The sequence below is a fragment of the Nothobranchius furzeri genome, chromosome 11 (assembly GCF_043380555.1).
Source record: "Nothobranchius furzeri strain GRZ-AD chromosome 11, NfurGRZ-RIMD1, whole genome shotgun sequence".
Taxonomy (NCBI): domain Eukaryota; kingdom Metazoa; phylum Chordata; class Actinopteri; order Cyprinodontiformes; family Nothobranchiidae; genus Nothobranchius; species Nothobranchius furzeri.
Genome location: NC_091751.1, coordinates 6,092,008 through 6,115,529, shown reverse-complemented (window position 1 = coordinate 6,115,529; position 23,522 = coordinate 6,092,008).

The following is a 23,522-nucleotide window of genomic DNA, read 5'->3' as shown; positions in this document are numbered from 1 at the left end:
GCTGACTTGCCGATTCAATTCTGGTGGCGCTGACCCAAACGAGAACGCTTTTAAGGCGCATGTCGTGGTAACTCTGGTAGCGCCGTGGTTGACGAGGACGCTCATCTTTAGCAATAGTTCATCTCGAAGCGCAACGATGGTGAGGGCGACGGGTTCGCCGGTTCCGCCTTCAGGCCACTCGGTTGCCGCTAGATTGCCCAATGCCACACACGCAGACGAACCCTGTACACACTCAATGACCCGTGTGCGATCGTTGATTTCTGCTAGTACGTTTGCTAGTTCTACGTGCTTCCACGGATCGGGCGTGGGCACGCGCTTGTTTTTAGAGGCGTTTTTGCGCAGCCTCTACCCTGCACGACCGCTCGTGGCCGCACTAGCTATATTTATCTTTATTTGTTTCACACACACACACTTACACACACACACACACACACACACACACACACACACACACACACACACACACACACACACACACACACACACACACACACACACACACACACACACACACACACACACACACACACAGGCCCTTGCGTGCAAACCCCGGTCAGGCCTGCATTGTACACATCAGAGACATGATGTTCTTTCACAGAACTGAGGTTGTTCATTACTAAATGACTTTTACAGGAATATTGTTATTATACTATTCAACAGGTTGATCATAATAATGTGTATTAAACCCACAACCTAGCACTGAGGACAGAGGGACTTTATTTAAATTAGTACTTAATGGAAACGATACATAATGATACATAAAAGCCATGTCATACATTCAGCCTAGGAATAGTAGCATTGTGCACTATTGAAAATATACACATCAATTGCTCAAATCCCATTGTTGCAAAGTAAAACTCTAATAAAACTCTAGTCTGACATCAACAGAGAAGACTTAGTGTATGCACTACAAATATAGCATTAGGATTTCGAGTGGACCGTGCACCTTGTGAACCATCAGAGGCTTATGACGCAACATATCTTCCAGTTGCTATTAGACAAGTTATCACAATTACGTTGATTAATAAATCCAGTGTTGTAGCGACTGCAGCCAGCGCCGTCGCGCAACTCGTGTCGGTGTTATCTCTCGATACTTTCATTCGTATCCGAGCGTATGCAGAATCTACGGATCTGGTGAAGTTGCTTGTCACTAGCTTGCGCACATTTGATATGGCACTTTGCGCGAGACTCACACAACCTGCAGTGGCGACCGTCGCGTCAGTGCAAAGTTTTTCCGATATATCGCTCGCAACATCGTTTGTCATTTGCTGTACACTGCGCACACTGGCCGCGAGGTCGCGGAGAGGGTCTTCGTTACGAGTTGTGTAATATCCGCTGACTTGCCGATTCAATTCTGGTGGCGCTGACCCAAACGAGAACGCTTTTAAGGCGCATGTCGTGGTAACTCTGGTAGCGCCGTGGTTGACGAGGACGATCATCTTCAGCAATAGTTCATCTCGAAGCGCAACGATGGTGAGGGCGACGGGTTGGCCGGTTCCGCCTTCAGGCCACTCGGTTGCCGCTAGATTGCCCAATGCCACACACGCAGACGAACCCTGTACACACTCAATAACCCGTGTGCGATCGTTGATTTCTGCTAGTACGTTTGCTAGTTCTACGTGCTTCCACGGATCGGGCGTGGGCATGCGCTTGTTTTAGAGGCGTTTTCGCGCAGCCTCTACCCTGCACGACCGCTCGTGGCCGCACTACCTATATTTATCTTTATTTAGTTCACACACAAACACACACACACACACACACACACACACACACACACACACACACACACACACACACACACACACACACACACACACACACAGGCCCTTGCGTGCAAACCCCGGTCAGGCCTGCAGTGTACACATCAGAGACATGATGTTCTTTCACAGAACTGAGGTTGTTCATTACTAAATGACTTTTACAGGAATATTGTTATTATACTATTCAACAGGTTGATCATAATAATGTGTATTAAACCCACAACCTAGCACTGAGGACAGAGGGACTTTATTTAAATTAGCACTTAATGGAAACGATACATAATGATACATAAGAGCCATGTCATACATTCAGCCTAGGAATAGTAGCATTGTGCACTATTAAAAATATACACATCAATTGCTCGAATCCCATTGTTGCAAAGTAAAACTCTAATAAAACTCTAGTCTGACATCAACAGAGAAGACAGTGTATGTACTACAAATACAGCATTAGGATTTCGAGTGGACCGTGCACCTTGTGAACCATCAGAGGCTTATGACGCAACATATCTTCCAGTTGCTATTAGACAAGTTATCACAATTACGTTGATTAATAAATCCAGTGTTGTAGCGACTGCAGCCAGCGCCGTCGCGCAACTCGTGTCGGTGTTATCTCTCGATACTTTCATTCGTATCCGAGCGTATGCAGAATCTACGGATCTGGTGAAGTTGCTTGTCACTAGCTTGCGCACATTTGATATGGCACTTTGCGCGAGACTCACACAACCTGCAGTGGCGACCGTCGCGTCAGTGCAAAGTTTTTCCGATATATCGCTCGCAACATCGTTTGTCATTTGCTGTACACTGCGCACACTGGCCGCGAGGTCGCGGAGAGGGTCTTCGTTACGAGTTGTGTAATATCCGCTGACTTGCCGATTCAATTCTGGTGGCGCTGACCCAAACGAGAACGCTTTTAAGGCGCATGTCGTGGTAACTCTGGTAGCGCCGTGGTTGACGAGGACGATCATCTTCAGCAATAGTTCATCTCGAAGCGCAACGATGGTGAGGGCGACGGGTTGGCCGGTTCCGCCTTCAGGCCACTCGGTTGCCGCTAGATTGCCCAATGCCACACACGCAGACGAACCCTGTACACACTCAATAACCCGTGTGCGATCGTTGATTTCTGCTAGTACGTTTGCTAGTTCTACGTGCTTCCACGGATCGGGCGTGGGCATGCGCTTGTTTTAGAGGCGTTTTCGCGCAGCCTCTACCCTGCACGACCGCTCGTGGCCGCACTACCTATATTTATCTTTATTTAGTTCACACACAAACACACACACACACACACACACACACACACACACACACACACACACACACACACACACACACACACACACACACACACACACACACACACAGGCCCTTGCGTGCAAACCCCGGTCAGGCCTGCAGTGTACACATCAGAGACATGATGTTCTTTCACAGAACTGAGGTTGTTCATTACTAAATGACTTTTACAGGAATATTGTTATTATACTATTCAACAGGTTGATCATAATAATGTGTATTAAACCCACAACCTAGCACTGAGGACAGAGGGACTTTATTTAAATTAGCACTTAATGGAAACGATACATAATGATACATAAGAGCCATGTCATACATTCAGCCTAGGAATAGTAGCATTGTGCACTATTAAAAATATACACATCAATTGCTCGAATCCCATTGTTGCAAAGTAAAACTCTAATAAAACTCTAGTCTGACATCAACAGAGAAGACAGTGTATGTACTACAAATACAGCATTAGGATTTCGAGTGGACCGTGCACCTTGTGAACCATCAAAGGCTTATGACGCAACATATCTTCCAGTTGCTATTAGACAAGTTATAATTCTCGACCATTTTTCGGAACTGGTTTCTTGGGTCCGTGAGTAAATGCCAAATGAGATGATAGTCCTTAAGTAAGTTCCTGGCGATCCCATGTCACGCTCTTGCCCATCAGCCGGTGAACGCTGAGACGGAACTCGATGAGAGCGATGTATTTTTTAAGTGCTCCGAATGTACTTCTAACAAGCGTGCGATTCACTTCGTGAGCAAAGCCTGATTTATGCTTCTCCGTCTGCGTCAGTGCGGAGAAATGCAACGCCATTATCCGTCCTTGCGTAGGGCACGCAAGGACGTACGGAGTCGAGCCCACTTTTTTAAAAATCCTTCGAACGAGACGGATTACGCAAGCTTGTGATTGGTCAGGACACCACTGTTGTTTACAGCGCCGCCATTGCAAAGAGAGCCGAGGATAACTAGCGGCAGACACGGAGAAGCTTGAAGAATACCTCACAAAAAAACTCTAAATATATGAACGTTTAATTCTCCCGTGACTGGAGGAGTGAAAAGATGCGCAGCAAGCGTTTTATTTGTGGACGGAAATGACAGGAAACGTAGGTTTAGAGGTGGGGAGCGCATGAAGCGGTGGGAGAATGAGAGACAAATATGTCCGTGTTAAAAAGTCTCTTATATACACAAAAAACACAATATAAACACACTATCTTGGACCGATACATGACAGGATACCACAGAACAGCGCTACGCCCTCTGTTGTCCTGCCGGGCAATTGCTTTGCAACACTCCCCAGGAGACGGAGAAGTAAAAGAGCAAAACGCTTCCGTCAATCCGTGCGTGTCTGTCCCTTGCGGAGCTGACGGAGAAGCATAAACCAGGCTTTAACCGCAGCTGCAGCTGATTCAAACAGTCGAGCCAACTTTCTACATCACAATATGCGTTTTGTAGTTAGTCGAGTTACCTTTTGTGTGGCTCATGCACGGGTCGTTAGCGTCCAGCTCCCAGCTTATAGAGTCCTGTATTGACACAGACGTCAATACATCTCGATGTCATGCAACACACAAAGTCTGTCGCATACAGGTGGGTTAACACATGTACGATACCTTTTGTGTGGCACATGCACGGGTCGTTAGCGTCCAGCTCCTGGCTTATAGAGAGTCCTGTATTGACACAGACGTCAATACATCTCGATGTCATGCAACACTCAAAGTCTGTCGCATACAGGTGGGTTAACACACATGTACGATGTGTGCGATGGCGCGCCCGTTTACAATGGGACACGACGATGATCGTTGTTAACCAAACTCTTGTTTCTCACGACAGGTGGTAGCGTTGTCTCCTGCACCTGGTCTTCGTGCACAGAGGGTGTTGTAATGTGCTCGTCATAGTCGCGATCGTTGTCACTCGAATCCGTTGTTCTCACGACAGGTGGTAGCGTTGTCTCCTGCATGTTGTCTTCGCGTGCGGCAAGCGTTGTGCTGTGCTCGTTATAATGGTTGTCTTCGTACAAAAGGGGGTGTTGAATACTCCTTCGCGAGAAGTCTAGGAGGTGGTGTGATGGGACGTATCTCAGAGGCGTTATGTGAGCGTACCACCATGGCCTGAGCAACTGCGACTACTGAGAGTACACCCAGTACAGACAGCGAGATCATTTTTTTTCTTGGGTGTTGTACGTGTGGGTACAGGTGCTTTAATGGCAGCGAGAGCAAGTGGGCAAAGGTCACTAGCAGAAACTAAGGCACGTGGTCAGAGTGTAATCGTAACCACCTAAAGTAGCTCTTGTCATAATTTAATATACATAGAAATCCGAAACGGGCATGTCAGGATAGACATCGCGAGTGATAATGCGGCCAGTATCTGTGTGCGCTTTGAGAGCACCTTGTTGTTCTACTGTGGTGCCCACGCCGCCGGGTCTGCAAATGTCATCGACCTTCTTTATATACGCATACGCTAAAGACTGTATATTCTCTATGGATTTGAACACGTCCTTTGTTTCGCATAACGCTTGAGCTGTCTCGAGCGTGATGTTGTGAGCGTACACCAGTGTTTCGCGTGCACCGAAGTCCGAAAGGGCGTGTGCTACAACTATTAACCTTGGTTTGGGAGTGTGGCGAAACGCTCGCTCCGCTGTAATGGGCGGATGCAATGTTATCACCTGGTACGTTTCGTTAGTCGGGTCGTAACACACCGGTCCGTGACACGGACCGTCACATTGTATGGGGCGCAGTAAGGACAACACGCCGCCGACCGTGACTTCGCACTCGACCGCGGTGGTGTTGTCGATTTGCAAAGGATCACATACGCCTCTCCAGTCGCAATGAGGCACATTGTAGTCGACGCGACCGTCGGTCACCATAGCTTTCGTCAGCCAACACACTCGATTGCCCTTCGAAACATCGGCGATCAACGTGAGCTTAGAGGTCGCCGTCGCTTCTACCTTCTTGTAACGTTTCAGCCTGATTGGACCTTGTTTTCACACAAATGGACCCAGAATGATGTGAAATTGTGCTTCATGCAACATAATTCTGGGTGCCATTAACAAACCATAAGTGCTAATGACTCCATTCCTTTTTGTGGTTGTAGGGGCTGTTGATTGGAGTATATTAAAACAAACCTGATATCTCTAGGACATTCAGAAGCCAAGTTATAAGCCCACAAAGGTGTAACTGGACTACTTCTTTAAATTGACACCAGGCCCGGTGACCTTTGGGACATGGTTTGACCCCCTTAGGAAAGTGCTATCATCATGAAAAAGTTCAGATCAATTACAACTCAATAGATTCTACCTTCCTGTAACGTTTCAGCCTGATTGGACCTTGTTTTCACACAAATGAACCCAGAATGATGTGAAATTGTGCTTCGTGCAACATAATTCTGGGTGCCATTTAAAAACCATAAGTGCTAATGACTCCATTCCTTTTTGTGTAGGGGCTGTTGATTGGAGTATACCAAAACAAACCTGATCTCTCTAGGACATTCAGAAGCCAAGTTATAAGCCCACAAATGTGTAACTGGACTACTTCTTTAAATTGACACCAGATCCGGTGACCTTTGGGACATGGTTTGACCCCCTTAGGAAAGTGCGATCATCTTGAAACGTTCAGATCACTTACAACTCAATAGATTCTACCTTCTTGTAACGTTTCAGCCTGATTGGACCTTGTTTTCACACAAATGGCCCCAGAATGATGTGAAATTGTGCTTCATGCAACATAATTCTGGGTGCCATTTACAAACCATAAGTGCTAATGACTCCATTCCTTTTTGTGGTTGTAGGGGCTGTTGATTGGAGTACATTAAAACAAACCTGATCTCTCTAGGACATTCAGAAGCCAAGTTATAAGCCCACAAATGTGTAACTGGACTACTTCTTTAAATTGACACCAGATGCGGTGACCTTTGGGACATGGGTTGATCCCCTTAGGAAAGTACTATCATCATGAAACGTTCAGATCACTTACAACTCAATAGATTCTACCTTCTTGTAAAGTTTCAGCCTGATTGGACCTTGTTTTCACACAAATGGACCCAGAATGATGTGAAATTGTGCTTCGTGCAACATAATTCTGGGTGCCATTTACAAACCATAAGTGCGAATGACTCCATTCCTTTTTGTGGTTGTAGGGGCTGTTGGTAGGAGTACACTAAAACAAACCTGATCTCTCTAGGACATTCAGAAGCCAAGTTATAAGCCCACAAATGTGTAACTGGACTACTTCTTTAAATTGACACCAGATCCGGTGACCTTTGGGACATGGTTTGACCCCCTTAGGAAAGTGCTATCATCATGAAACGTTCAGATCAATTACAACTCAATAGATTCTACCTTCCTGTAACATTTCAGCCTGATTGGACCTTGTTTTCACACAAATGAACCCAGAATGATGTGAAATTGTGCTTCGTGCAACATAATTCTGGGTGCCATTTAAAAACCATAAGTGCTAATGACTCCATTCCTTTTTGTGTAGGGGCTGTTGATTGGAGTATACCAAAACAAACCTGATCTCTCTAGGACATTCAGAAGCCAAGTTATAAGCCCACAAATGTGTAACTGGACTACTTCTTTAAATTGACACCAGATTCTGTGACCTTTGGGACATGGTTTGACCCCCTTAGGAAAGTGCGATCATCTTGAAACGTTCAGATCACTTACAACTCAATAGATTCTACCTTCTTGTAACGTTTCAGCCTGATTGGACCTTGTTTTCACACAAATGAACCCAGAATGATGTGAAATTGTGCTTCGTGCAACATAATTCTGGGTGCCATTTAAAAACCATAAGTGCTAATGACTCCATTCCTTTTTGTGGTTGTAGGGGCTGTTTTTTGGAGTATACTAAAACAAACCTGATCTCTCTAGGACATTCAGAAGCCCAGTTATAAGCCCACAAAGGTGTAACTGGACTACTTCTTTAAAATGACACCAGATCCGGTGACCTTTGGGACATGGTTTGATCCCCTTAGGAAAGTACTGTCATCATGAAACGTTCAGATCACTTACAACTCAATAGATTCTACCTTCTTGTAACGTTTCAGCCTGATTGGACCTTGTTTTCACACAAATGAACCCAGAATGATGTGAAATTGTGCTTCGTGCAACATAATTCTGGGTGCCATTTAAAAACCATAAGTGCTAATGACTCCATTCCTTTTTGGGGTAATGGGGGCTGTTAATTGGAGTACTCTAAAACAACCCTGACCTCTCTAGGATATTCAGAAACCAAGTTATAAGCCCACAAAGGTGTAACTGGACTACTTCTTTAAAGTGGCACCAAGCCCGGTGACCTTTGGGACATGGTTTGACCCCCTTAGGAAAGTGCGATCATCTTGAAACGTTCAGATCACTTACAACTCAATAGATTCTACCGTCTTCTAACGTTTCATCCTGATTGGACCTTGTTTTCACACAAATGGACCCAGAATGATGTGAAATTGTGCTTCATGCAACATAATTCTGGGTGCCATTTACAAACCATAAGTGCTAATGACGCCATTCCTTTTTGTGGTTGTAGGGGCTGTTGATTGGAGTATACTAAAACAAACCTGATATCTCTAGGACATTCAGAAGCCAAGTTATAAGCCCACAAAGGTGTAACTGGACTACTTCTTTAAATTGACACCAGGCCCGGTGACCTTTGGGACATGGTTTGACCCCCTTAGGAATGTGCGATCATCATGAAACGTTCAGATCACTTACAGCTCAATAGATTCAACCTTCTTGTAACGTTTCAGCCTGATTGGACCTTGTTTTCACACAAATGAACCCAGAATGATGTGAAATTGTGCTTCGTGCAACATAATTCTGGGTGCCATTTACAAACCATAAGTGCTAATGACTCCATTCCTTTTTGTGGTTGTAGGGCCTGTTGCTTGGAGTACACTAAAACAAACCTGATCTCTCTAGGACATTCAGAAGCCAAGTTATAAGCCCACAAATGTGTAACTGGACTACTTCTTTAAAGTGACACCAGGCCCGGTGACCTTTGGGACATGGTTTTACCCCCTATAGGAATGTGCGATCATCATGAAACGTTCAGATCACTTACAACTCAATAGATTCTACCTTCTTGTAACGTTTCAGCCTGATTGGACCTTGTTTTCACACAAATGAACCCAGAATGATGTGAAATTGTGCTTCGTGCAACATAATTCTGGGTGCCATTTAAAAACCATAAGTGCTAATGACTCCATTCCTTTTAGTGGTAATGGGGGCTGTTAATTGGAGTACTCTAAAACAAACCTGATCTCCCTAAGACATTCAGAAGCCAAGTTATAAGCCCACAAATGTGTAACTGGACTACTTCTTTAAAGTGACACCAGGCCCGATGACCTTTGGGACATGGTTTGACCCCCTTAGGAAAGTGCTATCAACATGAAACGTTCAGATCACTTACAACTCAATAGATTCTACCTTCTTGTAACGTTTCAGCCTGATTGGACCTTGTTTTCACACAAATGGACCCAGAATGATGTGAAATTGTGCTTCATGCAACATAATTCTGGGTGCAATTAACAAACCATAAGTGCTAATGACTCCATTCCTTTTTGTGGTTGTAGGGGCTGTTGATTGGAGTACATTAAAACAAACCTGATCTCTCTAGGACATTCAGAAGCTAAAGTTATAAGCCCACAAATGTGTAACTGGACTACTTCTTTAAATTGACACCAGATCCGGTGACATTTGGGACATGGTTTGATCCCCTTAGGAAAGTGCTATCATCATGAAACATTCAGATCACTTACATCTCAATAGATTCTACCTTCCTGTAACGTTTCAGCCTGATTGGACCTTGTTTTCACACAAATGAACCCAGAATGATGTGAAATTGTGCTTTGTGCAACATAATTCTGGGTGCTATTTAAAAACCATAAGTGCTAATGACTCCATTCCTTTTTGTGGTTGTAGGGGCTGTTGATTGGAGTACACTAAAACAAACCTGATCTCTCTAGGACATTCAGAAGCCAAGTTATAAGCCCACAAAGGTGTAACTGGACTACTTCTTTAAATTGACACCAGATCTGGTGACATTTGGGACATGGTTTGACCACCTTAGGAAAGTGCTACCATCATGAAACGTTCAGATCACTTACAACTCAATAGATTCTACCTTCCTGTAACGTTTCAGCCTGATTGGACCTTGTTTTCACACAAATGAACCCAGAATGATGTGAAATTGTACTTCGTGCAACATAATTCTGGGTGTCTTTTAAAAACCATAAGTGCTAATGACTCCATTCCTTTTTGGGGTAATGGTGGCTGTTAATTTGAGTACTCTAAAACAACCCTGACCTCTCTATGATATTCAGAAACCAAGTTATAAGCCCACAAAGGTGTAACTGGACTACTTCTTTAAAGTGACACCAGGCCCGGTGACCTTTGGGACATGGTTTGACCCCCTATAGGAATGTGTGATCATCATGAAACGTTCAGATCACTTGCAACTCAATAGATTCTACCTTCCTGTAATGTTTCAGCCTGATTGGACCTTGTTTTCACACAAATGAACCCAGAATGATGTGAAATTGTGCTTCGTGCAACATAATTCTGGGTGCCATTTAAAAACCATAAGTGCTAATGACTCCATTCCTTTTTGGGGTAATGGGGCTGTTAATTGGAGTACTCTAAAACAACCCTGACCTCTCTAGGATATTCAGAAGCCAAGTTATAAGCCCTCAGAGGTGTAATTGGACTACTTCTTTAAAGTGACACCAGGCCCGGTGACTTTTGGGACATGGTTTGACCCCCTTAGGAAAGTGCGATCATCTTGAAACGTTCAGATCACTTACAACTCAATAGATTCTACCTTCTTGTAACGTTTCATCCTGATTGGACCTTGTTTTCACACAAATGGACCCAGAATGATGTGAAATTGTGCTTCATGCAACATAATTCTGGGTGCCATTTACAAACCATAAGTGCTAATGACTCCATTCCTTTTTGTGGTTGTAGGGGCTGTTGATTGGAGTACATTAAAACAAACCTGATCTCTCTAGGACATTCAGAAGCCAAGTTCTAAGCCCACAAATGTGTAACTGGACTACTTCTTTAAATTGACACCAGATCCGATGACCTTTGGGACATGGTTTGATCCCCTTAGGAAAGTACTGTCATCATGAAACGTTCAGATCACTTACAACTCAATAGATTCTACCTTCCTGTAACGTTTCAGCCTGATTGGACCTTGTTTTCACACAAATGAACCCAGAATGATGTGAAATTGTGCTTCGTGCAACATAATTCTGGGTGCCATTTAAAAACCATAAGTGCTAATGACTCCATTCCTTTTTGTGGTTGTAGGGGCTGTTGATTGGAGTATACTAAAACAAACCTGATATCTCTAGGACATTCAGAAGCCAAGTTATAAGCCCACAAAGGTGTAACTGGACTACTTCTACCAGGCCCGGTGACCTTTGGGACATGGTTTGACCCCCTATAGGAATGTGCGATCATCATGAAACGTTCAGATCACTTACAACTCAATAGATTCCACCTTCTTGTAACGTTTCAGCCTGATTGGACCTTGTTTTCACACAAATGAACCCAGAATGATGTGAAATTGTGCTTCGTGAAACATAATTCTGGGTGCCATTTACAAACCATAAGTGCTAATGACTCCATTCCTTTTTGTGGTTGTAGGGCCTGTTGATTGGAGTACACTAAAACAAACCTGATCTCTCTAGGACATTCAGAAGCCAAGTTATAAGCCCACAAATGTGTAACTGGACTACTTCTTTAAAGTGACACCAAGCCCGGTGACCTTTGGGACATGGTTTTACCCCCTATAGGAATGTGCGATCATCATGAAACGTTCAGATCACTTACAACTCAATAGATTCTACCTTCTTGTAACGTTTCAGCCTGATTGGACCTTGTTTTCACACAAATGAACCCAGAATGATGTGAAATTGTGCTTCGTGCAACATAATTCTGGGTGCCATTTTAAAACCATAAGTGCTAATGACTCCATTCCTTTTTGTGGTAATGGGGGCTGTTAATTGGAGTACTCTAAAACAAACCTGATCTCCCTAGGACATTCAGAAGCCAAGTTATAAGCCCACAAAGGTGTAACTGGACTACTTCTTTAAAGTGACACCAGGCCCGGTGACCTTTGTGACATGGTTTGACCCCCTATAGGAATGTGCGATCATCATGAAACGTTCGGATCACTTACAACTCAATAGATTCTACCTTCTTGTAACGTTTCAGCCTGATTAGACCTTGTTTTCACACAAATGGACCCAGAATGATGTGAAATTGTGCTTCGTGCAACATAATTCTGGGTGCCATTTACAAACCATAAGTGCGAATGACTCCATTCCTTTTTGTGGTTGTAGGGGCTGTTGGTAGGAGTACACTAAAACAATTCTCATCTCTCTAGGACATTCAGAAGCCAAGTTATAAGCCCACAAATGTGTAACTGGACTACTTCTTTAAATTGACACCAGATCCGGTGACCTTTGGGACATGGTTTGACCCCCTTAGGAAAGTGCTATCATCATGAAACGTTCAGATCAATTACAACTCAATAGATTCTACCTTCCTGTAACGTTTCAGCCTGATTGGACCTTGTTTTCACACAAATGAACCCAGAATGATGTGAAATTGTGCTTCGTGCAACATAATTCTGGGTGCCATTTAAAATCCATAAGTGCTAATGACTCCATTCCTTTTTGTGTAGGGGCTGTTGATTGGAGTATACCAAAACAAACCTGATCTCTCTCGGACATTCAGACGCCAAGTTATAAGCCCACAAATGTGTAACTGGACTACTTCTTTAAATTGACACCAGATCCGGTGACCTTTGGGACATGGTTTGACCCCCTTAGGAAAGTGCGATCATCTTGAAACGTTCAGATCACTTACAACTCAATAGATTCTACCTTCTTGTAACGTTTTAGCCTGATTGGACCTTGTTTTCACACACATGGACCCAGAATGATGTGAAATTGTGCTTCATGCAACATAATTCTGGGTGCCATTTACAAACCATAAGTGCTAATGACTCCATTCCTTTTTGTGTTTGTAGGGGCTGTTGATTGGAGTACATTAAAAAAAACCTGATCTCTCTAGGACATTCAGAAACCAAGTTATAAGCCCACAAATGTGTAACTGGACTACTTCTTTAAATTGACACCAGATCCGGTGACCTTTGGGACATGGTTTGATCCCCTTAGGAAAGTACTATCATCATGAAACGTTCAGATCACTTACAACTCAATAGATTCTACCTTCTTGTAACGTTTCAGCCTGATTGGACCTTGTTTTCACACAAATGGACCCAGAATGATCTGAAATTGTGCTTCGTGCAACATAATTCTGGGTGCCATTTAAAAACCATAGGTGCTAATGACTCCATTCCTTTTTGTGTAGGGGCTGTTGATTGGAGTATACCAAAACAAACCTGATCTCTCTAGGACATTCAGAAGCCAAGTTATAAGCCCACAAATGTGTAACTGGACTACTTCTTTAAATTGACACCAGATCCGGTGACCTTTGGGACATGGTTTGACCCCCTTAGGAAAGTGCAATCATCTTGAAACGTTCAGATCACTTACAACTCAATAGATTCTACCTTCTTGTAACGTTTCAGCCTGATTGGACCTTGTTTTCACACAAATGGCCCCAGAATGATGTGAAATTGTGCTTCATGCAACATAATTCTGGGTGCCATTTACAAACCATAAGTGCTAATGACTCCATTCCTTTTTGTGGTTGTAGGGGCTGTTGATTGGAGTACATTAAAACAAACCTGATCTCTCTAGGACATTCAGAAGCCAAGTTATAAGCCCACAAATGTGTAACTGGACTACTTCTTTAAATTGACACCAGATGCGGTGACCTTTGGGACATGGGTTGATCCCCTTAGGAAAGTACTATCATCATGAAACGTTCAGATCACTTACAACTCAATAGATTCTACCTTCTTGTAACGTTTCAGCCTGATTGGACCTTGTTTTCACACAAATGGACCCAGAATGATGTGAAATTGTGCTTCGTGCAACATAATTCTGGGTGCCATTTACAAACCATAAGTGCGAATGACTCCATTCCTTTTTGTGGTTGTAGGGGCTGTTGGTAGGAGTACACTAAAACAAACCTGATCTATCTAGGACATTCAGAAGCCAAGTTATAAGCCCACAAAGGTGTAACTGGACTACTTCTTTAAATTGACACCAGATCTGGTGACCTTTGGGACATGGTTTGACCCCCTTAGGAAAGTGCTACCATCATGAAACGTTCAGATCACTTACAACTCAATAGATTCTACCTTCCTGTAACGTTTCAGCCTGATTGGACCTTGTTTTCAAACAAATGAACCCAGAATGATGTGAAATTGTACTTCGTGCAACATAATTCTGGGTGTCTTTTAAAAACCATAAGTGCTAATGACTCCATTCCTTTTTGGGGTAATGGTGGCTGTTAATTGGAGTACTCTAAAACAACCCTGACCTCTCTAGGATATTCAGAAACCAAGTTATAAGCCCACAAAGGTGTAACTGGACTACTTCTTTAAAGTGACACCAGGCCCGGTGACCTTTGGGACATGGTTTGACCCCCTATAGGAATGTGTGATCATCATGAAACATTCAGATCACTTACAACTCAATAGATTCTACCTTCCTGTAACGTTTCAGCCTGATTGGACCTTGTTTTCACACAAATGAACCCAGAATGATGTGAAATTGTGCTTCGTGCAACATAATTCTGGGTGCCATTTAAAAACCATAAGTGCTAATGACTCCATTCCTTTTTGGGGTAATGGGGGCTGTTAATTGGAGTACTCTAAAACAACCCTGACCTCTCTAGGATATTCAGAAGCCAAGTTATAAGCCCTCAAAGGTGTAATTGGACTACTTCTTTAAAGTGACACCAGGCCCGGTGACTTTTGGGACATGGTTTGACCCCCTTAGGAAAGTGTGATCATCTTGAAACGTTCAGATCACTTACAACTCAATAGATTCTACCTTCTTCTAACGTTTCATCCTGATTGGACCTTGTTTTCACACAAATGGACCCAGAATGATGTGAAATTGTGCTTCATGCAACATAATTCTGGGTGCCATTTACAAACCATAAGTGCTAATGACTCCATTCCTTTTTGTGGTTGTAGGGGCTGTTGATTGGAGTACATTAAAACAAACCTGATCTCTCTAGGACATTCAGAAGCCAAGTTCTAAGCCCACAAATGTGTAACTGGACTACTTCTTTAAATTGACACCAGATCCGATGACCTTTGGGACATGGTTTGATCCCCTTAGGAAAGTACTGTAATCATGAAACATTCAGATCACTTACAACTCAATAGATTCTACCTTCCTGTAACGTTTCAGCCTGATTGGACCTTGTTTTCACACAAATGAACCCAGAATGATGTGAAATTGTGCTTCGTGCAACATAATTCTGGGTGCCATTTAAAAACCATAAGTGCTAATGACTCCATTCCTTGTTGTGGTTGTAGGGGCTGTTGATTGGAGTATACTAAAACAAACCTGATATCTCTAGGACATTCAGAAGCCAAGTTATAAGCCCACAAAGGTGTAACTGGACTACTTCTACCAGGCCCGGTGACCTTTGGGACATGGTTTGACCCCCTATAGGAATGTGCGATCATCATGAAACGTTCAGATCACTTACAACTCAATAGATTCCACCTTCTTGTAACGTTTCAGCCTGATTGGACCTTGTTTTCACACAAATGAACCCAGAATGATGTGAAATTGTGCTTCGTGAAACATAATTCTGGGTGCCATTTACAAACCATAAGTGCTAATGACTCCATTCCTTTTTGTGGATGTAGGGCCTGTTGATTGGAGTACACTAAAACAAACCTGATCTCTCTAGGACATTCAGAAGCCAAGTTATAAGCCCACAAATGTGTAACTGGACTACTTCTTTAAAGTGACACCAGGCCCGGTGACCTTTGGGACATGGTTTTACCCCCTATAGGAATGTGCGATCATCATGAAACGTTCAGATCACTTACAACTCAATAGATTCTACCTTCTTGTAATGTTTCAGCCTGATTGGACCTTGTTTTCACACAAATGAACCCAGAATGATGTGAAATTGTGCTTCGTGCAACATAATTCTGGGTGCCATTTAAAAACCATAAGTGCTAATGACTCCATTCCTTTTAGTGGTAATGGGGGCTGTTAATTGGAGTACTGTAAAACAAACCTGATCTCCCTAGGACATTCAGAAGCCAAGTTATAAAGCCACAAATGTGTAACTGGACTACTTCTTTAAAGTGACACCAAGCCCGATGACCTTTGGGACATGGTTTGACCACCTTAGGAAAGTGCTATCATCATGAAACGTTCAGATCACTTACAACTCAATAGATTCTACCTTCTTGTAACGTTTCAGCCTGATTGGACCTTGTTTTCACACAAATGAACCCAGAATGATGTGAAATTGTGCTTCGTGCAACATTATTCTGGGTGCCATTTAAAAACCATAAGTGCTAATGACTCCATTCCTTTTAGTGGTAATGGGGGCTGTTGATTGGAGTACTCTAAAACAAACCTGACCTCTCTAGGATATTCAGAAGCCAAGTTATAAGCCCACAAAGGTGTAACTGGACTACTTCTTTAAAGTGACACCAGGCCCGGTGACCTTTGTGACATGGTTTGACCCCCTATAGGAATGTGCGATCATCATGAAACGTTCGGATCACTTACAACTCAATAGATTCTACCTTCTTGTAACATTTCAGCCTGATTGGACCTTGTTTTCACACAAATGGACCCAGAATGATGTGAAATTGTGCTTCGTGAAACATAATTCTGGGTGCCATTTACAAACCATAAGTGCGAATGACTCCATTCCTTTTTGTGGCTGTAGGGGCTGTTGGTAGGAGTACACTAAAACAAACCTGATCTCTCTAGGACATTCAGAAGCCAAGTTATAAGCCCACAAATGTGTAACTGGACTACTTCTTTAAATTGACACCAGATCCGGTGACCTTTGGGACATGGTTTGACCCCCTTAGGAAAGTGCTATCATCATGAAAAAGTTCAGATCAATTACAACTCAATAGATTCTACCTTCCTGTAACGTTTCAGCCTGATTGGACCTTGTTTTCACACAAATGAACCCAGAATGATGTGAAATTGTGCTTCGTGCAACATAATTCTGGGTGCCATTTAAAAACCATAAGTGCTAATGACTCCATTCCTTTTTGTGTAGAGGCTGTTGATTGGAGTTTACCAAAACAAACCTGATCTCTCTAGGACATTCAGAAGCCAAGTTATAAGCCCACAAATGTGTAACTGGACTACTTCTTTAAATTGACACCAGATCCGGTGACCTTTGGGACATGGTTTGACCCCCTTAGGAAAGTGCGATCATCTTGAAACGTTCAGATCACTTACAACTCAATAGATTCTACCTTCTTGTAACGTTTCAGCCTGATTGGACCTTGTTTTCACACAAATGGCCCCAGAATGATGTGAAATTGTGCTTCATGCAACATAATTCTGGGTGCCATTTACAAACCATAAGTGCTAATGACTCCATTCCTTTTTGTGGTTGTAGGGGCTGTTGATTGGAGTACATTAAAACAAACCTGATCCCTCTAGGACATTCAGAAGCTAAGTTAAAAGCCCACAAATGTGTAACTGGACTACTTCTTTAAATTGACACCAGATGCGGTGACCTTTGCGAGATGGGTTGATCCCCTTAGGAAAGTGCTATCATCATGAAACGTTCAGATCACTTACAACTCAATAGATTCTACCTTCTTGTAACGTTTCAGCCTGATTGGACCTTGTTTTCACACAAATGGACCCAGAATGATGTGAAATTGTGCTTCGTGCAACATAATTCTGGGTGCCATTTACAAACCATAAGTGCGAATGACTCCATTCCTTTTTGTGGTTGTAGGGGCTGTTGGTAGGAGTACACTAAAACAAACCTGAACTCTCTAGGACATTCAGAAGCCAAGTTATAAGCCCACAAATGTGTAACTGGACTACTTCTTTAAATTGACACCAGATCCGGTGACCTTTGGGACATGGTTTGACCCCCTTAGGAACGTGCTATCATCATGAAACGTTCAGATCAATTACAACTCAATAGATTCTACCTTCCTGTAATGTTTCAGCCTGATTGGACCTTGTTTTCACACAAATGAACCCAGAATGATGTGAAATTGTGCTTCGTGCAACATAATTCTGGGTGCCATTTAAAAACCATAAGTGCTATTGACTCCATTCCTTTTTGTGGTTGTAGGGGCTGTTTTTTGGAGTATACTAAAACAAACCTGATCTCTCTAGGACATTCAGAAGCCCAGTTATAAGCCCACAAAGGTGTAACTGGACTACTTCTTTAAATTGACACCAGATCCGGTGACCTGTGGGAAATGGTTTGATCCCCTTAGGAAAGTACTGTCATCATGAAACGTTCAGATCACTTACAACTCAATAGATTCTACCTTCTTGTAACGTTTCAGCCTGATTGGACCTTGTTTTCACACAAATGAACCCAGAATGATGTGAAATTGTGCTTCGTGCAACATAATTCTGGGTGCCATTTAAAAACCATAAGCGCTAATGACTCCATTCCTTTTTGGGGTAATGGGGGCTGTTAATTGGAGTACTCTAAAACAACCCTGACCTCTCTAGGATATTCAGAAACCAAGTTATAAGCCCACAAAGGTGTAACTGGACTACTTCTTTAAAGTGGCACCAAGCCCGGTGACCTTTGGGACATGGTTTGACCCCCTTAGGAAAGTGCGATCATCTTGAAACGTTCAGATCACTTACAACTCAATAGATTCTACCTTCTTCTAAAGTTTCATCCTGATTGGACCTTGTTTTCACACAAATGGACCCAGAATGATGTGAAAATGTGCTTCATGCAACATAATTCTGGGTGCCATTTACAAACCATAAGTGCTAATGACTCCATTCCTTTTTGTGGTTGTAGGGGCTGTTGATTGGAGTATACTAAAACAAACCTGATATCTCTAGGACATTCAGAAGCCAAGTTATAAGCCCACAAAGGTGTAACTGGACTACTTCTTTAAATTGACACCAGGCCCGGTGACCTTTGGGACATGGTTTGACCCCCTTAGGAATGTGCGATCATCATGAAACGTTCAGATCACTTACAACTCAATAGATTCTACCTTCTTGTAACGTTTCAACCTGATTGGACCTTGTTTTCACACAAATGAACCCAGAATGATGTGAAATTGTGCTTCGTGCAACATAATTCTGGGTGCCATTTACAAACCATAAGTGCTAATGACTCCATTCCTTTTTGTGGTTGTAGGGCCTGTTGATTGGAGTACACTAAAACAAACCTGATCTCTCTAGGACATTCAGAGGCCAAGTTATATGCCCACAAATGTGTAACTGGACTACTTCTTTAAAGTGACACCAGGCCCGGTGACCTTTGGGACATGGTTTTACCCCCTATAGGAATGTGCGATCATCATGAAACGTTCAGATCACTTACAACTCAATAGATTCTATCTTCTTGTAACGTTTCAGCCTGATTGGACCTTGTTTTCACACAAATGAACCCAGAATGATGTGAAATTGTGCTTCGTGCAACATAATTCTGGGTGCCATTTAAAAACCATAAGTGCTAATGACTCCATTCCTTTTAGTGGTAATGGGGGCTGTTGATTGGAGTACTCTAAAACAAAGCTGACCTCTCTAGGATATTCAGAAGCCAAGTTATAAGCCCACAAAGGTGTAACTGGACTACTTCTTTAAAGTGACACCAGGCCCGGTGACCTTTGTGACATGGTTTGACCCCCTATAGGAATGTGCGATCATCATGAAACGTTCAGATCACTTACAACTCAATAGATTCTACCTTCCTGTAACGTTTCAGCCTGATTGGACCTTGTTTTCACACAAATGAAGCCAGAATGATGTGAAATTGTGCTTCGTGCAACATAATTCTGGGTGCCATTTAAAAACCATAAGTGATAATGACTCCATTCCTTTTTGTGTAGGGGCTGTTGATTGGAGTATACCAAAACAAACCTGATCTCTCTCGGACATTCAGAAGCCAAGTTATAAGCCCACAAATGTGTAACTGGACTACTTCTTTAAATTGACACCAGATCCGGTGACCTTTGGGACATGGTTTGACCCCCTTAGGAAAGTGCGATCATCTTGAAACGTTCAGATCACTTACAACTCAATAGATTCTACCTTCTTGTAACGTTTTAGCCTGATTGGACCTTGTTTTCACACACATGGACCCAGAATGATGTGAAATTGTGCTTCATGCAACATAATTCTGGGTGCCATTTACAAACCATAAGTGCTAATGACTCCATTCCTTTTTGTGGTTGTAGGGGCTGTTGATTGGAGTACATTAAAACAAACCTGATCTCTCTAGGACATTCAGAAACCAAGTTATAAGCCCACAAATGTGTAACTGGACTACTTCTTTAAATTGACACCAGATCCGGTGACCTTTGGGACATGGTTTGATCCCCTTAGGAAAATACTATCATCATGAAACGTTCAGATCACTTACAACTCAATAGATTCTACCTTCTTGTAACGTTTCAGCCTGATTGGACCTTGTTTTCACACAAATGGACCCAGAATGATGTGAAATTGTGCTTTGTGCAACATAATTCTGGGTGCCATTTACAAACCATAAGTGCTAATGACTCCATTCCTTTTTGTGGTTGTAGGGGCTGTTGATTGGAGTACACTAAAACAAACCTGATCTCTCTAGGACATTCAGAAGCCAAGTTATAAGCCCACAAAGGTGTAACTGAACTACTTCTTTAAATTGACACCAGATCTGGTGACCTTTGGGACATGGTTTGACCCCCTTAGGAAAGTGCTACCATCATGAAACTTTCAGATCACTTACAACTCAATAGATTCTACCTTCCTGTAACGTTTCAGCCTGATTGGACCTTGTTTTCACACAAATGAACCCAGAATGATGTGAAATTGTACTTCGTGCAACATAATTCTGGGTGTCTTTTAAAAACCATAAGTGCTAATGACTCCATTCCTTTTTGGGGTAATGGTGGCTGTTAATTGGAGTACTCTAAAACAACCCTGACCTCTCTAGGATATTCAGAAACCAAGTTATAAGCCCACAAAGGTGTAACTGGACTACTTCTTTAAAGTGACACCAGGCCCGGTGACCTTTGGGACATGGTTTGACCCCCTATAGGAATGTGTGATCATCATGAAACGTTCAGATCACTTACAACTCAATAGATTCTACCTTCCTGTAACGTTTCAGCCTGATTGGACCTTGTTTTCACACAAATGAACCCAGAATGATGTGAAATTGTGCTTCGTGCAACATAATTCTGGGTGCCATTTAAAAACCATAAGTGCTAATGACTCCATTCCTTTTTGGGGTAATGGGGGCTGTTAATTGGAGTACTCTAAAACAACCCTGACCTCTCTAGGATATTCAGAAGCCAAGTTATAAGCCCTCAAAGGTGTAATTGGACTACTTCTTTAAAGTGACACCAGGCCCGGTGACTTTTGGGACATGGTTTGACCCCCTTAGGAAAGTGCGATCATCTTGAAACGTTCAGATCACTTACAACTCAATAGATTCTACCTTCTTCTAACGTTTCATCCTGATTGGACCTTGTTTTCACACAAATGGACCCAGAATGATGTGAAATTGTGCTTCATGCATCATAATTCTGGGTGCCATTTACAAACCATAAGTGCTAATGACTCCATTCCTTTTTGTGGTTGTAGGGGATGTTGATTGGAGTACATTAAAACAAACCTGATCTCTCTAGGACATTCAGAAGCCAAGTTCTAAGCCCACAAATGTGTAACTGGACTACTTCTTTAAATTGACACCAGATCCGATGACCTTTGGGACATGGTTTGATCCCCTTAGGAAAGTACTGTCATCATGAAACGTTCAGATCACTTACAACTCAATAGATTCTACCTTCCTGTAACGTTTCAGCCTGATTGGACCTTGTTTTCACACAAATGAACCCAGAATGATGTGAAATTGTGCTTCGTGCAACATAATTCTGGGTGCCATTTAAAAACCATAAGTGCTAATGACTCCATTCCTTTTTGTGGTTGTAGGGGCTGTTGATTGGAGTATACTAAAACAAACCTGATATCTCTAGGACATTCAGAAGCCAAGTTATAAGCCCACAAAGGTGTAACTGGACTACTTCTACCAGGCCCGGTGACCTTTGGGACATGGTTTGACCCCCTATAGGAATGTGTGATCATCATGAAACGTTCAGATCACTTACAACTCAATAGATTCCACCTTCTTGTAACGTTTCAGCCTGATTGGACCTTGTTTTCACACAAATGAACCCAGAATGATGTGAAATTGTGCTTCGTGAAACATAATTCTGGGTGCCATTTACAAACCATAAGTGCTAATGACTCCATTCCTTTTTGTGGTTGTAGGGCCTGTTGATTGGAGTACACTAAAACAAACCTGATCTCTCTAGGACATTCAGAAGCCAAGTTATAAGCCCACAAATGTGTAACTGGACTACTTCTGTAAAGTGACACCAGGCCCGGTGACCTTTGGGACATGGTTTTACCCCCTATAGGAATGTGCGATCATCATGAAATGTTCAGATCACTTACAACTCAATAGATTCTACCTTCTTGTAACGTTTCAGCCTGATTGGACCTTGTTTTCACACAAATGAACCCAGAATGATGTGAAATTGTGCTTCGTGCAACATAATTCTGGGTGCCATTTAAAAACCATAAGTGCTAATGACTCCATTCCTTTTTGTGGTAATGGGGGCTGTTAATTGGAGTACTCTAAAACAAACCTGATCTCCCTAGGACATTCAGAAGCCAAGTTATAAGCCCACAAAGGTGTAACTGGACTACTTCTTTAAAGTGACACCAGGCCTGGTGACATTTGTGACATGGTTTGACCCCCTATAGGAATGTGCGATCATCATGAAACGTTCGGATCACTTACAACTCAATAGATTCTACCTTCTTGTAACGTTTCAGCCTGATTAGACCTTGTTTTCACACAAATGGACCCAGAATGATGTGAAATTGTGCTTCGTGCAACATAATTCTGGGTGCCATTTACAAACCATAAGTGCGAATGACTCCATTCCTTTTTGTGGTTGTAGGGGCTGTTGGTAGGAGTACACTAAAACAAACCTCATCTCTCTAGGACATTCAGAAGCCAAGTTATAAGCCCACAAATGTGTAACTGGACTACTTCTTTAAATTGACACCAGATCCGGTGACCTTTGGGACATGGTTTGACCCCCTTAGGAAAGTGCTATCATCATGAAACGTTCAGATCAATTACAACTCAATAGATTCTACCTTCCTGTAACGTTTCAGCCTGATTGGACCTTGTTTTCACACAAATGAACCCAGAATGATGTGAAATTGTGCTTCGTGCAACATAATTCTGGGTGCCATTTAAAAACCATAAGTGCTAATGACTCCATTCCTTTTTGTGTAGGGGCTGTTGATTGGAGTATACCAAAACAAACCTGA